The sequence below is a fragment of the Trichosurus vulpecula genome, chromosome 7 (assembly GCF_011100635.1).
Source record: "Trichosurus vulpecula isolate mTriVul1 chromosome 7, mTriVul1.pri, whole genome shotgun sequence".
Lineage (NCBI taxonomy): Eukaryota > Metazoa > Chordata > Mammalia > Diprotodontia > Phalangeridae > Trichosurus > Trichosurus vulpecula.
Genome location: NC_050579.1, coordinates 29,703,788 through 29,719,332, shown reverse-complemented (window position 1 = coordinate 29,719,332; position 15,545 = coordinate 29,703,788). Strand labels below are relative to the sequence as shown.

At 39.0% G+C, this 15,545-nt stretch overlaps 1 protein-coding gene and 1 pseudogene across 11 annotated transcripts in view; both read right to left on the bottom strand.

Annotated features, from left to right (window-relative positions):
- The window catches only part of NCOR1 (nuclear receptor corepressor 1), a 182,735-nt gene that overhangs the window by 84,695 nt on the left and 82,495 nt on the right, over positions 1–15,545 (bottom strand). The gene's annotated exons all lie outside the window — the stretch shown is intronic.
- On the bottom strand, positions 801–7,413 carry LOC118856393 (annotated as a pseudogene).

Below are 15,545 nucleotides of genomic sequence, written 5' to 3'. Positions count from 1 at the left end.
TTTGTCCTCTGGAGCTGTCTGGGCCCAGTGGCCAGACATATATCAGGACAACTGGAGAGGGCCCAGGACCCAGTGGGGAACCTTGGCCTTTTCGAGCTAAGGGTTGTTTTTTTTTTTTTGGTTTTGTTTTTTTTTTCTTTTTGGCAGGGCAATTGGGGTTAAGTGACTTACCCAAGGTCACACAGCTAGTACATGTGTCAAGTGTCTGAGACCACATTTGAACTCAGGTCCTCCTGACTCCAGGGCCGGTGCTGTACTCACTGCGCCACCTAGCTGCCCCACAAGCTAAGGTTTTTAATAGGTCTCAGTTTGACTGAGGCAACCCCCATTCAGTGACTAAGGCTAAGTAAGAAATGAGGCATAAAATGGCCTCTTTACCTAGTCAAAAAAGAAAAGAAAATCTGGGAGAGGAAGATCCTCAGGGTTTCTGGGCAAAACAGAAATAATTGCTATTTACATTCATTCTGAGCCAGTCAGGGCCCAAACAGTAAACACATAGGCCTGAGCCTGGCATCTATTATGGGTCAATCAGTAAAAGCCACAGTTATTTGGAATGAAAGCCGAAAGAAAAAAAAAAGGTTTCAGACATTAAAATTAAGATAGTAGATTGCCATGGAAGAAAGGATACCTGTTTAAAAACTGTTCCTAGAGATATCTGCAAAGGGATTGAAGGAACTGAAACAAAAACCTTTCAGATAAAGTAAAGAATGCAATTACTATAAAACATCATTTTGTGATAGTAGGTATTGTTTGGGCCCAAATGAGAAGCACAATTTTTTTTGGTAGTAGTGCCTCTGCCATTACACAGCAGTAACTGCTTCACATCTCAGCTTCAGATAGTTCTCTGGAACGGTGACGTTAGACGATCCGCCCAAATACGTCAAACCAATAAACTAAGGAAAGAAGAAGGGAACAAGGAAGAGAGAAGAAAGAAGAAGAACTTGGTCAAAGGTGAGACAAGAGTCTTTCTGACTCCAAAGTTGGCCCCTCTCTTCATTCTGCCACTGTGTCACTAACACAATGTATTTTTACAAAACAATAAGTTATAAAGAACATGTGACTTAAAAAGATCAAAATTCATCTGAGTATAAATTTATCCACATAAAATCTCTAAGACTTACTAAGTAAGTACTTCCTTAGATGAGAAACATCTGGAACTTCTGTGGTTTGGAGTTTTTTATGCATGGGAAATTATTTTTTATTAATTTAAAATTGTTATTTTCAGTTCCCTATTTTCTCCCTCCCCTCAGTCACTCCCCTACTCACTTAAAAGACAAAAAAATGATACCCGTTATACATATGAAATTATGCAAAACAGTTTCACATTAGCCATGTTATTAAAAAAAAAGCCAAGAATAATAAAGTAAAAGAAAGAGTGCTTAAATCTGCACTCAGAGTTCAACAGTTCCCTCTCTAGAGGTGAACAGCACTTTTCATTCTGAGTCTTTTGAAACTGTCCTAGATCACTGTATCGATCAGAGTAGCCAAGTCTTTCACAATTGATTATCATCACAATATTGCTATTACTTGCACTGTTGGATTTGTGAACAGATCCAACCATTCTAGAGAGCAATTTGGAACTGTACCCAAAAGGCGATAAAACTGTGCATACTCTTTGACCCAGCAATACTACTACTAGGGTCTATAGCCAAAAAGATCAAAGAAAAAGGAAAAGGACTTATATATACAAAAATCTTTATAGCAGCTCTGTTTGTGGTGGCAAAGAATTGGAAACTATGCGGATGCCCATACACTGGGGAATGGCTGAACAAGTTGTGGTATATGATTGTGATAGAATACTATTGTGCTATAAGAAATGATGAGCAAGATGATTTCAGAAAAACCTGGGAGGACTTTGATGAACCGATGCAAACTAAGTGAGAAGAACCAGGAGACCACTGTACACAATAACAACAATATTGTTCCATGATCAACTGTGAATGACCTACCTGTTCTCAGCAATACAATGATGTCAGACAATCACAAAGGACTTAAGATGAAAAATGCTATCCACCTCCAGAGAAAGAGCTGATGCAATCTGAACGTAGATCAAAGCATACTTTTTAAAACGTTCTCTATTTTTCTTGGGTTTTTCTTTTTGTCTGTGACTAATTTGGAAATATGATTTGTACGACTGCACATGTATGACCTATGTCAAATTGTTTGCCTTCTCAATAAGGGAGAAATAAGGCAAGGAGAGAGGATTTGGAAATCGCAATTTAAAAAAATGAACATTAAAAATTACTTTTACATGTAACTGGAAAAAATGAAATATTTTTAAAATATTGCTATTACTGTGTACAATGTTTTTCTAGTCCTACTCACTTCACTTTGGACCAGCACAGACAAGTCTTCACAGGTTTTTCTGAAACTGTCCCCTTTGTCCTTTCTTACAGCACAACAGCATTCCATCACAATCACATTCTACAATTCATTCAGCCATTCATCAATTGATGGGCATCCCCTCAATTTCCAATTCTCTGCTACCACAAAAAGAGCTGTTATAAATACTGTTGTACAAATAGGCCTTTTTCTTTTGTCTCTGATCTCTTCAGGATACAGACCTAGTAGTGGTATTGCTGGGTCAAAGGGTATGTACAATTTTATAGTCCTTTAGATATATGGAACTTTGGTAAATGTCCATTTATCTGTGGCTGGTTTCCCTTGTGTGAAGGAGGTCTCCCTTCCCCCATGGAAGGAGATCAGGCGCTATCCTCTATGGCTCACATGGTCTTCAAGATTGGTGGTCACTTGACCTGATATCGCTCTGTAGCCAGCCTGAGGAGGGGCATCTACACACCAAAGGAACTGTTCCTTGAACTCTAATAGGCAAAACTGGGGTTGGCCATTCTCACAGCTTTTCTCTCTTCATGGGACTTGCCAAAAAGGCTCTGCTTGATTTGAAGACCTGCTGAATACCCAGGGAACAACAGGACAGAGAAGAAAATGTATATGAAGCTAAAACCTATGTTACTGCAAGTTAACACTTAAAAAGCAAGGTAAATGAAATTCTTAACGTTCAAAGGAAAGTAAAGAATGAGTCAATTCAAATTTGCCATTAGTAATATTTTTAAAGCATACGAAAATGGCAATAACTGGTATGGGAGAAAGAACAGTGACATGAATAATCCAACTGTAGAGTTCTAATGCCAATTCTATTGCCAGGTCTAGGTGTGTGACTTTCAGTACATCACCTCATCCTGCTTTCCTTTTATTTTCTTTCTTAAACAGGCAAGTTTTCTCTTCTCTAAAATTATCACTAACAGGGTCTTCTGGGGCTCTGAATGTCTATGAAGCCAAATTCACATACTATGAAAATTATATTTGTCTACTAGTAAATGAAAGCCATTAAATTTTCTGCCATGGCACCAGTGCCTTCTAGGAAATAGTCAAGCAATCATAGACAAGGTTATACACTTTAAAATAATTCACAATATTATAGATTACTATGAAGAAAAAGGCTTAAATAAAAATTAGTAAATTATAAGTAATGTAACTAAATGAAATAAAATAAGCTAATGTGGTTACGCAGCAACTATTTTTGGATTTGGGCAATGCATATTAAAAGCGTACAAAAAGTGATACAAAAAAAACCAGATGAATTGACCATTTCTCTTTAACAATGTTTATTAATTTGTCTCTCCTCCCCAAAAGACAAACAGCCACCAAGGTCAACTGTTAATTAATTAAAATGTATAGTACAAAATTGAACCTATGGAGACCACACAAATTTAAATTAAAAGTCCACTCAATTGACCAGCCACAGATTCATGGAATCCTAGAGCTTAATCTTAAAATTATTTATTCTAACATTCCGAGCAGTATTAGAATCTCTTCTACAACATGCCAGACAGGTGATCATCTGGCCCAGGGCTGCCCAACCTTAGGTTATCTTAGGGCCGCATTAAAATAAAATAATTATTTGAGGGCCACACCTAGAATAAAAAATACAGTATACTAATAGAAAGTGGTGGAACACGCATCATCAATAAGACAGGCAAAGGCGTGAAGCAAGAAAGCAAACACAAAACAAAGGGACAACACAATAGTATAAAGGTAGGTGCATACTGACTAGTCTGCATCATACACACAGAACGCACCTCACAGATCGACTGAAAATTCTGTGAGATATGTTCCATCTGTAATACTGCTTAAAAACACCAAAGAAAATTAACATCAAAGAGATTATTTATTAGTGATGGAATTAAAAAATCTAATGCACATTCCATGCAAATTATTATTTTATTTTTTTGCTTGTGAAAATTAAAACCCAGAAGCAGACTGCATAAAATCTCACCATGGGCCCGCCGGCTGTATTTTGGAAAGCCCTGATCTAGCCTCTGCCTGAGTAATTACGATGATGGGCAGCTCATTCCACCACTGGACTGCTCTGCCAGGAAGTTCTTTCTACTAACAGCTGACAATTATATAGCACCTTTATGCTGACAAAGCTTTCTACTTGTGTTATTGCATTTGATATAATCACCCTGAGAGGTGGATACTATGGTTATTATTAAATCCATTTTATATGAGGAAATTGAGGACCTAAGAGATTAATGTTCATTGCCACAACGCTAGTGTCAGAGATGGAGTACGAATTCAGGCTTTCTTGATTCCAAGCCCATCAATCTTCCCATTTAACATTTTACCTCCATTTTTATATGGAGCTAAACTTTGTCTCCCCTTAAATCAAAATTCAAAGAAAAGTCAAGGAAATACTAAAACATTAAAAGAAAAGCAGAAATAAATCAAGGACTCAAGATATTATAAAACATTATCAGGAACTTGGGGCTGTTAACTGAGATACACTTGAATATATATAAAAGCCCAAGAAGAGACAAATTTAATCAGGATGACTCAACATGTTACAGATGTATGTTCTAAGTGAAGACAATTTAGGTTGAAAGTTTCCAATAAAAAACCAAAACAACACTGACAGAAGGAATTCTTTTAAAAGAAAAACTGAAGCAAATCAGGGCAATTGGTTTTAAGTTTTAATACATTTGCTGGAGCTTTTTTTTAAAGAACATAAAGCTATCATGCTATTAGAGTTATACTCATGTGCCTTAGAAACACTGATGTGAGCTGCACATTGTGAGATTTCCCTTCCAATTCCCCTCACTTTTCTATATAGGATTTATCTTTACTTTGCTGAGATCTTAATAACATGGTAACATGCTAGCCTTTGTATATGAAAAATACGATACTTCTGAATTAATATTCATAAGGCACATGCCTTCTGTTGTTTCTCCAATAGTCTATGTTCCATCATCACATTCTTTTCCCTAGCAACCAATGGCACATACTTGTATCACTGGCACTCAGTCACACAATCCTATGTCATGCCCTCAGTAATTCTCACATAGGCTTCTATGCGAGCCTCCTAACTGGTCTCCTTGTAGACCCTTTCCTTTTATAACACATTCTCTACATAAATCTCAAGCTAATCTTTTAAAGGTAATGGTATAACCATGTCGTAATCCTGTCCAAAAACTGACTCCCCCTTGCCTACAGTATGGAAAAACAATCTATTTTCTTTCCATTTAAGGCCCTCCATGTCTGACAGGTACTGTATCATGAAAGAGTCTCTTTTCTGAGGAAAAGACTACTAAAATATGTAGAGGTTCATCACTAGCTATCTAATCACTGGGTAAATCTATTGGTCATGGCTACCCACAAAACAAAAGAAAATTACGAAATCATTCTCCATTTTGTTCAGCCTCTTTGACTTCTACAGCAAGCAGGGCAAAACAAGTGAAGAAAATTCTAAGAAAAATCGCTTGATTATTTCTCTTTAAGAAAAAAATCATGTTCTCGATTCTACCAAGAAAATACAAAACAAGGCTGCAAGGAACTACAAGTTGAGTTTAGACTGGGAGTGCAGTAATCTTCAAGGCCACAGGACACACTGCTCACTGCTGCTGGTACCTGGCTGGGTTTAGCTCTCTTCAAATCATATTCTGGATAATTTTCCTCATCAGCTTCTTCTTGCCCTTCCTCCTCCTCCACCTCACCAACAAGATATGGAGGATGTTGAAGAAGTAGAAGAAGAAACTGGGGAAGATGCAAACAGCAAATTAACTGTTCAGATGATGCAGAATCCTCCAGTTCTTGAAGCCTTTCAAGAAAGATTGGATGGTTTAGTGCAGGCATGGGGAACCTGTGGCCATGAGGCCACATGTGGCCCTCTAGGTCCTCAAGTGTGTTCCTGTGACTGAACCTTGGGATTACATGCTCATGTAAAAAGTAACCAGTTTTCAAAGTCTGCAGCAGCAATAGCTTCTGCACCATCATCCAGGTCTCCGATCTCAGGAACTTCAGAAGGAGAAAAGAAACTGAAGAATCATTGGCAACTTTTTTCTTCACAGTTCGAATGGTCCTTTGTCCCTTGTGTTTCAGTTTCCTCTTAATAGGGTTTTCAGAGTGACAGTTCCCCCTTTTTCCCAATCTACCTGATACCCTGTGCAACTCTCAATTTCTGAGCCATCAAAAGAGAAAGGATCAGAATCATCTGACTCTGACTGGACCCGCTATGTCTTCATACCTCATTTGTGAAATATTCATTGGGTTCAAAGTGAAATGCTATTGTAAAACTCATAGGTTGGCCAGCATCTGAGAACTTCACTTTACTATCTTTTAAGTGCTTCAGAACAGATTCATCATGTTCTTGAACCATAGCATTGAGCAAGTCAACATTTTTAAAAAGTCAGCCAAAATCCAGGAATTCCTTTAGAGTCTTCTTTTTCTTCATCTTTCTTCTCCTTTTCAAGCTTAACCTTCTCTTTCATTTCTTCTGAAATCTCTTTCTCATCTGTTTTCTCTTCACATTCTTCCAGTAGAGGTTCCTAAATTGCATTAATGATTTCACATCTCTTATCTAAAAGCATCTGGTAAAGAACAGCATACTTGCTTTTAAGAACATGAACTTCATCAGAGAACTTGGCTTCTATCTGTAGACATTTCACCTAAAGGTTTTTGAGGGCATTTACAATGTAGTTTAACAACTTTTGGCAAGTGTATCCAGTAGAAGTTCCCACTAAACCAGGGGTAAGGAACCTGCAGCCTTGAGGCTACATGTGGCCTTCTAGGTCCTTGGGTACAGCCTTTTGACTCAGTCCAAGTTTTACAGAATAAATCCTTTTACTAAGGGGATTTGTTCTATGAGGTTTGGATTCAGTCAGAGGACCACACTTGAGGACCTAGAGGGCCACATGTGGCCTCAAGGCCACAGGTTCCCCATGCCTGCACTAAACCATCCAATCTTTCTTGAAAAGCTTCAAGAACTGGAGGATTCTGCATCATCTGAACAGTTAATTTGCTGTTTGCATCTTCACCAGTTTCTTCTTCCACTTCTTCAACATCCTCCATATCTTGTTGGTTAAGTTCAGTTTCTTTGTTGTTGATATCTGTCATGTTATAAGATCTCCGAATATTTGAGATCTGTGGCTGCTGCAGGGCCAAGCAGTCAGAGCTCTACAGGCTGTGTCTCAGGGCAGGACAGGAGGAAGAGGAGGAGTTGGTGCCCTGAGCAGAGGGGGCTAAAAATGCTGCAAGTTGTTAATGTAATGAGATTGACAGACAAAATAACAGAAATAAACTAAGATATCAAATATATGGAAATCTCCTTCTTCATTAATGATGCAAAAAAGTGACCAAGAGAACATTAAGCATTCCTAATATTTCTTCTTACTTTGCCATCTGAATATAATTATTTAAGAGAATCATCTACAGAAATATCTACTAAAGGCCTGAATATGTTACATGTATATAATATTTTAAGATGAGTGTTAGTAGGGACATCTTTATTATCACAAGACTGAAAGATGGAGTGTTGCAACAATTTGGCTAGCAGCTGTTGTGGGGGTAAAAGACCAACACAAGCCCAACAAGAACTCTGCCGGCACAAGTTCTTTGATCTGCTTTACTAAGGAAAGTAACATTAAGAGGTTAACAATCTTACTTTAATCTACCATATATATATCTCACTCACTTAGTTCAGGGGGGAAAAACCAGCACCCTGAACTTCAGAGCAAATACAAACATACATTATGAACAGACCAAATACAATTCATAGTTACCAAGAAACCATCAACATCTGGGTGAGCCAGGAGGAGTCCTGCGCCTCCAGGAGTGAGAGCCTCAGGCAAACAGCTCTGTTCTCTCTTTTTATACACTCTTTAGCCTTCATCAAATGTCATCTGAGCGACCAGAACTTAGGCCCCTACTATTGGCTCTGGTCTTAGCATCCCAAAGGGCCCCACTTCCTCCTTCATTCCTCTCCCAGTTCTGCTGCTGACTCTCAGAACACCTTAACCCAATGTGAGATCTTTCTCTACCTCTCCACCTTCAGTTCTCTGATGTGTGACATGTTGTCTTCCCCCATTAGAATTTAAGTTTCCTGAGGGCAGGGACCTTCCTTCTTTTTGCTTATATTTGTATTTTTATTCCCAGTGCTTAGCAGAGTGCTTGACATACAGTAAGCACTTAACAAATGCTGGCTCTCTCTTCTGTGACTATTTTACATTTTAATTGTTTCCTAGTAAATCAATGTGCTTTGAGAAAAAATCTGTTTGTAAACTAGTTATGCAGGAATAATGGTTGCATTTAAGAGATTTAAAAAATGTAGCCCTTCCAAAGAAAACTGGGAACAATGCTGAAGATATTCTAGATCTATTCATCAGTTCCCTAGACTATAACTCATAGAAATCTCTGTAAGTCTGCCTCCCGAACAAAGGGAAAGAGTGTTTAAGATCAAATGTAACTCTCATATCTTGAGTCACAGTAATTTTCATAACGACCCAAAGTTAAGACTCAAGAATGAGGTAAATTGACCTCAGTTGATAATCTCTGTTTTCAAAAGTCCAGAGTAAATATTTTGAACTCCTTTTACAAACGGATTTAACAACAAAAATCAGGAGGAACCTCAAAAAGTGAGATGAAAACAGGAAAAAACTACTTTGGGGTAAGAGTTCAGGTTTCATTCATGTTGGAAAGCTCTTAACCATCTCAAACACTGTTCACACTCTAACACAGATGAAGGGAAATGTAGAAAAACTCTAATGGAAAAAGAAAAAAAAAGATATGTTTGCTTATTATGAGGGCAAGCATCATCAGTTCTGTAGAGCTCCGATCTCCAAACACTTCTTAACAGTCCTCTTACTACCTGACACGGGAAACAAAAAGACAAAAGAAGGACAGTCCTTGCCCTCAAGGACAGGCCATCTGACTTTTCCAAAAGAGTAAGAAAGAAATCTCAACAAACAGTATTGGTTACAGCATTCAAATAAATAGCTCCAAGAGTATTTTGTAGAAATCTACAACCTTCCCCAAACCCAGTAAAAAAAATCCAATAGTAGCATTCTCACTTAGCAGATATTAGCTGCATTTGCCAAAAGTTATAAAAAAAAGGAATCCAAGATCCTAGCTTCTATCAATCCCTGCTTTAGCCATAAAACGACACTTCCTACAAAATCTTTATGGCTATTGGGAAAATACTTTATCTACAATGTTTTCCTAGTACTTTAATTTCTCTCAGTTGACCTCATTCCTCAGTTGACCAAACTTCTTTTCTGGATAAAAGATGGTGATGAAAAAACTCTTCAGGAGCACAAAAGAAAAAAAAGGAAAAATTCAGTACTGGCTATTTTCCAACTCACCAAAAGGTTGATAAAGGGTTGAGCTCCAAAAGTCTGCTTGGAACTCAGCACTCATTTTCCCATAGATACAACACTGAAACAAGCTGAGAGCAGCCCAGCAAAGTTATATAAATTCAACTGTAGACAACCATTGGTATCACCCTTGATAAAACTGTTTCTATAAAAAAAAAAAAAGTACATTCTGTCCATGTCCTCTATATTCAGACTCAACACAGAGAATGAGGAATTCTCTATGTCTCAGTTAAGAGAGAGCTCAGGTTCTAATGACAGTAGAAAAGGAAATGGAAGGTGAAGCAGATCCCAGTCATTGCCAGAAGTCATTTCCCAAACCAGTGCTTTTTGTAGAAGAAACTGTCAGTTGTACTAGAAACATACACAGAAAGAGAACTGACTCTCTTCAAAAGTTCCTTGAGAGCAGTAACAGGTCACAGTTTATCAACCAAAATGAAGGTGAGGAAATGTTTTGAGAAAACTGTAGAAAACAAAATTGCTGATATATTTAAAAGGAATATTTATTTTATAGCAAAGTACAAACTCTAATAAAGAAAATAAAAGTCAAGGGAAGACCACTGGTGGGAGGGCTTATTCTGGAAAAAAGTATTTTGACCCAAGAGTAGATGCTTAAAAGGAGTAGGGGCGCATGCACAACAGTTTCATGGTCAGAGACCAGGGTAATTCCATCTACACACTGACAGACTTTAGGTAGAAGGTTGCCCTAGAAAGAAAGGGAAGCTATTTTCATTCGTAACACTGCTACTGTCTATCAGAACAGAATTTCCACATGTCCTGCTGCTTATGATTCTGTTTCCCAAGTACTGAGATCCTAATCATGGTTGTGGCTCTCTCACCCTGGCATTCATTCCCTGCTCTACAAATGAGTTATGCTGCACCTGCATAAATCCTCCCACCAAGTGCTCACAGTGTATACAGCCTGTCCCTGAAACAAGCTGACAAAACAACAAAAGGCCAACAATTTCCCCTTCTTATTGAGTTCCATGAGACTCCACAGCAAAAAGAATGAAGCCTCACCTGTAGAGTGAATAACATGCAATGAGTCACAGGGCAACAGCATGTTCAAAGCGCAAGCTCAAACAGTGAGAGCTTCAATAAGTAATATACCTGCACTTTCATGTGTGGATTCAAAATTCCTGCTATGCACCAAGGTGGAGGGGGTAGGGTCCTATTTAAGGTAAAATGTCTCGAAACCAAAAGCAAACCACAACATCTCATAGCTCCAAGAAGTCAATATGACCCAGCAACATACTGATTCCAGGAAACTGTGTCATCCTTCCACTAAGCTGCCTGAGGGAGAGATGCCAATGTCATAAGCAAGCTTCTAACCTCCAGAGTTACTCAGGGTAATAATTCCCACTGAATTCTGCTTGATGGGCTGGTATAGCAGCAGAGCATACTTTCGGCCTTGGCAGATCCCTAAACTATACACTTCTGCTGTGAAATCAAGAAGACTGAAAACTAGATAAGTGGGCAACTTTATTTTGCATTGCAATCAGACTTTGAAAAGTGAATTTCCCTTTTCGATGCCTTTGCAAAGTGAAAACTGCTAGATCTCCCAATCATCTAATTTATTTCATTAAGCTCTCAGGAACTTGAAAGTTTTTTTTATTCTTTTTTATTTTACTAGGGGACATCTAGGTGGTGCAGCTGACTGGGCTTGGTATCAGGAAGACTCGTCTTCATGAGCTTAAATCTGGACTCAGACACTTACTAGCCGTGTGACCCTGGACAAGTCACTTAACTGTTTACCTCAATTTCTTCATCTGTAAAATGAGCTGGAAAAGGAAATGACAAACCACTCCACTATCTTTGCCAAGAAAACCCCAAAGGGGTCATGAAGAGTTGGACACAATTCAACAAGAGCTTACTTTTCAAGCCAAGAAATGAAGGCAACATCTTAGTAATTGAACCTTTTTTCCTTTATGTTCTTTATAATCACTGAATTGTCAAAACACACACACACACACACACACACACACACACACACACACACACACACACAGAGCTTCTTCCTGTTGAAACGTATCTTCCCCCCCACCCACCTCAGCTGGTAGTACCTGCTTTGTATGTATCACGTATACCAAAGTATGTACAGGTTTGATCTCTCATTAGAAGGTAAGCTCTGTACAGAAGAAGGAATGGCCTCATTTGTGTCTCTGTATGCATAGTACCTACCACAATACCTGATAACAGTAGGAGCTTAATGAATAAATATCTATCAACTGGTTGTACCTTGATTTATCTATTTGCAAAGTTGTGGAACACAATGCTTGTTCCTTACCTTGTAGGGGCTTATAGGACTACTAGTGTTCTTATCCAATTGTCATTTGATTATATGACACACAAGTGTAAAATCAGAGAGAATCAGGGACTCTCATCGACTGGCTTTGCAGGTGATTGATAACAGCTTATTTTGCAGTGACATACCAGTGATTAAAAACTGACACAGAAGTTAAGATGTTCCTCAGGTAACCAAACTGCATTTCTAGATAAACAATGGTAATGGAAGAACTCTTCAGGGATACAAAGGAAAAAGTCTGTGGTGGCAGGCCTCTAACTCACCAAAGGCTTGAGCTCCAAAAGTTTGTTTGGAGCTCAAGCACTCATTTCCCAATGGATACAAAATTAAAAGATGATATGAATTTGTTAAAGTAGCTTAGCAAAGCTCATAGACTCAACTGTAGCCAATCATTGGTACTATCATTAGTAAAACTGTTTCTATGGAAAAATGTATTGTCTTGTGTCCTCCAGATCCAGGCTCAGCATACAGACTGAGGACTGCCTTGCATCTGCTGAGAGAATGGATCTTCTGAGGTTCCTTCTAATGGCAACAGAAAGGGAAATGGAAAAGTGAAGAAGATTTTAGTCACTTTGAAAAGTAATAAGGACAGGGAAGGCTGAGAGCTCCCAAGAGCACCAGAGAGAGGGGAAGGATTCTGGGCATCCACCACACCAGCAGAGAAACAAACAAAGAGTCATTCTGGGAGCCAAAATGAGAATGTAAGCAGCCAAATATAAGTAGAGGGGCATGTATTGGTCCTTTGTAGACTGTTTATACGGAATCATACCAGGACCAACTCACAACTTAGATGAAACTTAAAGTCAACTTTGGTAACTGCCACATTCTGTAGCTTTACAGACAACTCAAAATTATCTTTACCAATAAAAAGAAGAAAAAAATAGTAAAAACAATTTAAAGGCCCTGTAAGAAATGGGAGGAGGAGTTTTGTTTCCACAGAACTAAAGGTGTGCTTCCCTGCCCTCCCCCACCCCAGCTTTAGCAGAGACCAGGCCTCAAGGTCGGTCAGATGAGAGGTCAGAGGCTCATAAAACATGTGCATACTTTTTGAGAAGGCAGTCTACGGAATTAGAAAGGCCAAACCCACTTGAACCTGTTCAAGCTTATCTAGGGTCTGGTCTTGGTCAAGAATCCAGGCCTACTGATTTGCATATGTTAAAGAAGGAAAGTAGGGGAAGTAAAAGAATATAGTTTAATCCTAAACTAAGACAAGGAAAATCTAATTAACTTCACTTTTGCTTCTGTATCCTTATTATCCTATTTATATAAACTGTATAACCTAGGAAAATTATGTAAAAAACAAAGACTGTAAACTAACCATGACTCTAGCAGGAGTGGAGGGAATGGTTACCCCAGCTCCTGCAGCTGTTATCAGTGTGAGTGTTCCCTTGAGCACTACATCCCCTCTCTCGGGGAGTATAATAAAATGCCTTCCTTGGCCCACTCTGGTCCTGAGTTCTTTGGGTGGGAATGGGCAAATCACATGGATTTTCCTAAGGTCAAGTGAAGGGAAGCAACAGGCAGCGGAAGCTCGCCGGGCTTACTCCTGGATCTTGTCTTGGGGTGTCCTGTGATCCCCACTGTGGTGTTAAGAGGGCTACCACTCTGGATTCCCTTGGGGAACCCTGTGGTCTGCATGGCCTTCTTAAGGGGACATCACTTGGGACTTTCAGCCCTGTCTCGGGAGCCTTGTGATCTTACCGCAATCCTAAGTGGCCATCGCTTGGGTCTTCCTTAGGGTCTGACCCCTAGGAGGCCCTGTGATCCCCACGGATTAAGGGATGGCTACCAGTTGGTCTTCCTCTGGGAGTCCTGTGGTCTGTACAGTCTTCCCTAGGGATTATCACAGGGTTCTTCCTCAGGACTTTGGCCCTGCCTAGGAAGTACAATGATCCCCAAAACCACGTTTCTCACAGCCCAGACAATCAAAAACTCGGCTCTAAAGAACCAGACAATTTCACATGGTCTCTGTAAGGACTAACTTTGATAGACTTGGCTCCTCTCATCAATGCAAAGTTCAAAGACAGCCCCAAAAGATTCATGACGGAAAAAGCTATGCACATGCAGAGAAAGAATTATGGAGTCTGAATGCAGACTGAGGCAAACTATTTGCTCTCTCTTTTTTCCCTTCTTTTTTGGTTTCAATTCTTCTTTCTCATGATTCATTCCACTGGCTATAATTCTTCTTTACAATTTGACTATTATGTAAATAAGTTTAATGCGAAGGTATATAGAGAACCTATATTGGATTACATGCCCTCTTGGAGGGGAGGGAGAAAGAGAGAAAGGGAGAGAAAATTTGGAACTCAAAAACTTGCGCTATAAACTGAGTGCTGTAAATGAAAAATAAAAAATAAATTAAAAAAAAAGAAAATTTTCTAGAAAGTTAAAAAAAAGAACCAGACAATTTAAACATTTCTCTGTAAGTGAATTCAAAGGTGTCCCGGAGCCCTAATCCAAGAAAACTATGAAAGCTGTCTCATTTTCTTAATTTACTCTCTACCAGCTTATGCCTGCCACACAAACCAAGAACCTGACAGTTCATTCCTCTCACTGGTGCAGAGATAGACAGTCATGACTTTCTCAAATCACTCCTAGAACTAAGATTAAGTCCTGGAGTTTCAAAATACCACTTTCCCCTGGGGTGCAATCTGCAAAGTAGGAATAAAGGTCATACTACCAAAATAAGTAATAAAGTAGAGTGTTTGCCAATTTCAAGGCTGACAACAACATGAACACTTGGCTAAGGATAGACTGTAATTAAATAATCCCAGCATAATAATTATATCACATCTGTTACTGAATATATCTGGTGGCCAAACTGCTTCTATTAGGTGTAACTGAGTAATAATTTTGAGGCACCTCAATCCATTTGACCCAGCAGAATGATCTCAAGTCCTCTTCTTCTATGGTCCAATACAATGGGAAAACAATGTCCTTCATATGGCTCTGGTATGAGCCTTAGGAATCTACTCAACTTCTCTATCACCACTATCTTGTTAACAATGTGTTGTTTCCAATAAGAGCTGACCCTGATAGTAAGTTTGTAAAGTTTATGAAACATTTTAACGCTCTTCAAACCGCAAAACAAGTCTGACATAGGTACTACAGGAACAAAAATGCCCATTTTGTAGATGAAGAAAGTGAGGCTCACGGTAAAGTTCCTTGTCCATAATCCCATACCTACTAAGTGTTAAGGTTTAAAAACATGTGATTCCCAAACTGCTTGGAAAAAAGGAATGTCTACTGCTGACACTTTTCACTTTTTGATGTATAACTGTCTTCTACTAAAAATATTTCACATAACAGCACGGTAATTCTATTGTTTCCCAAAGTTTAAAAATCTTAACTTTGGATGGTTCCCCCTCCAGTACATGGTCACTGATCTCAAAAGGTTACTTCCCACATCCTCGAGCCCTGCTGTCACTACCTCTTCCTCATAGCCCAGCCAACGAAGTGGCTTTGAAGCAGAGACTTTGGTCTCTTCACTACTTGATTACTGACAGCAGCCAGCCAGGTCGTCATTCGCTGTTGGGGGAACACAAGTTTTCCTTGATACCCTCAAACTTTTCTTT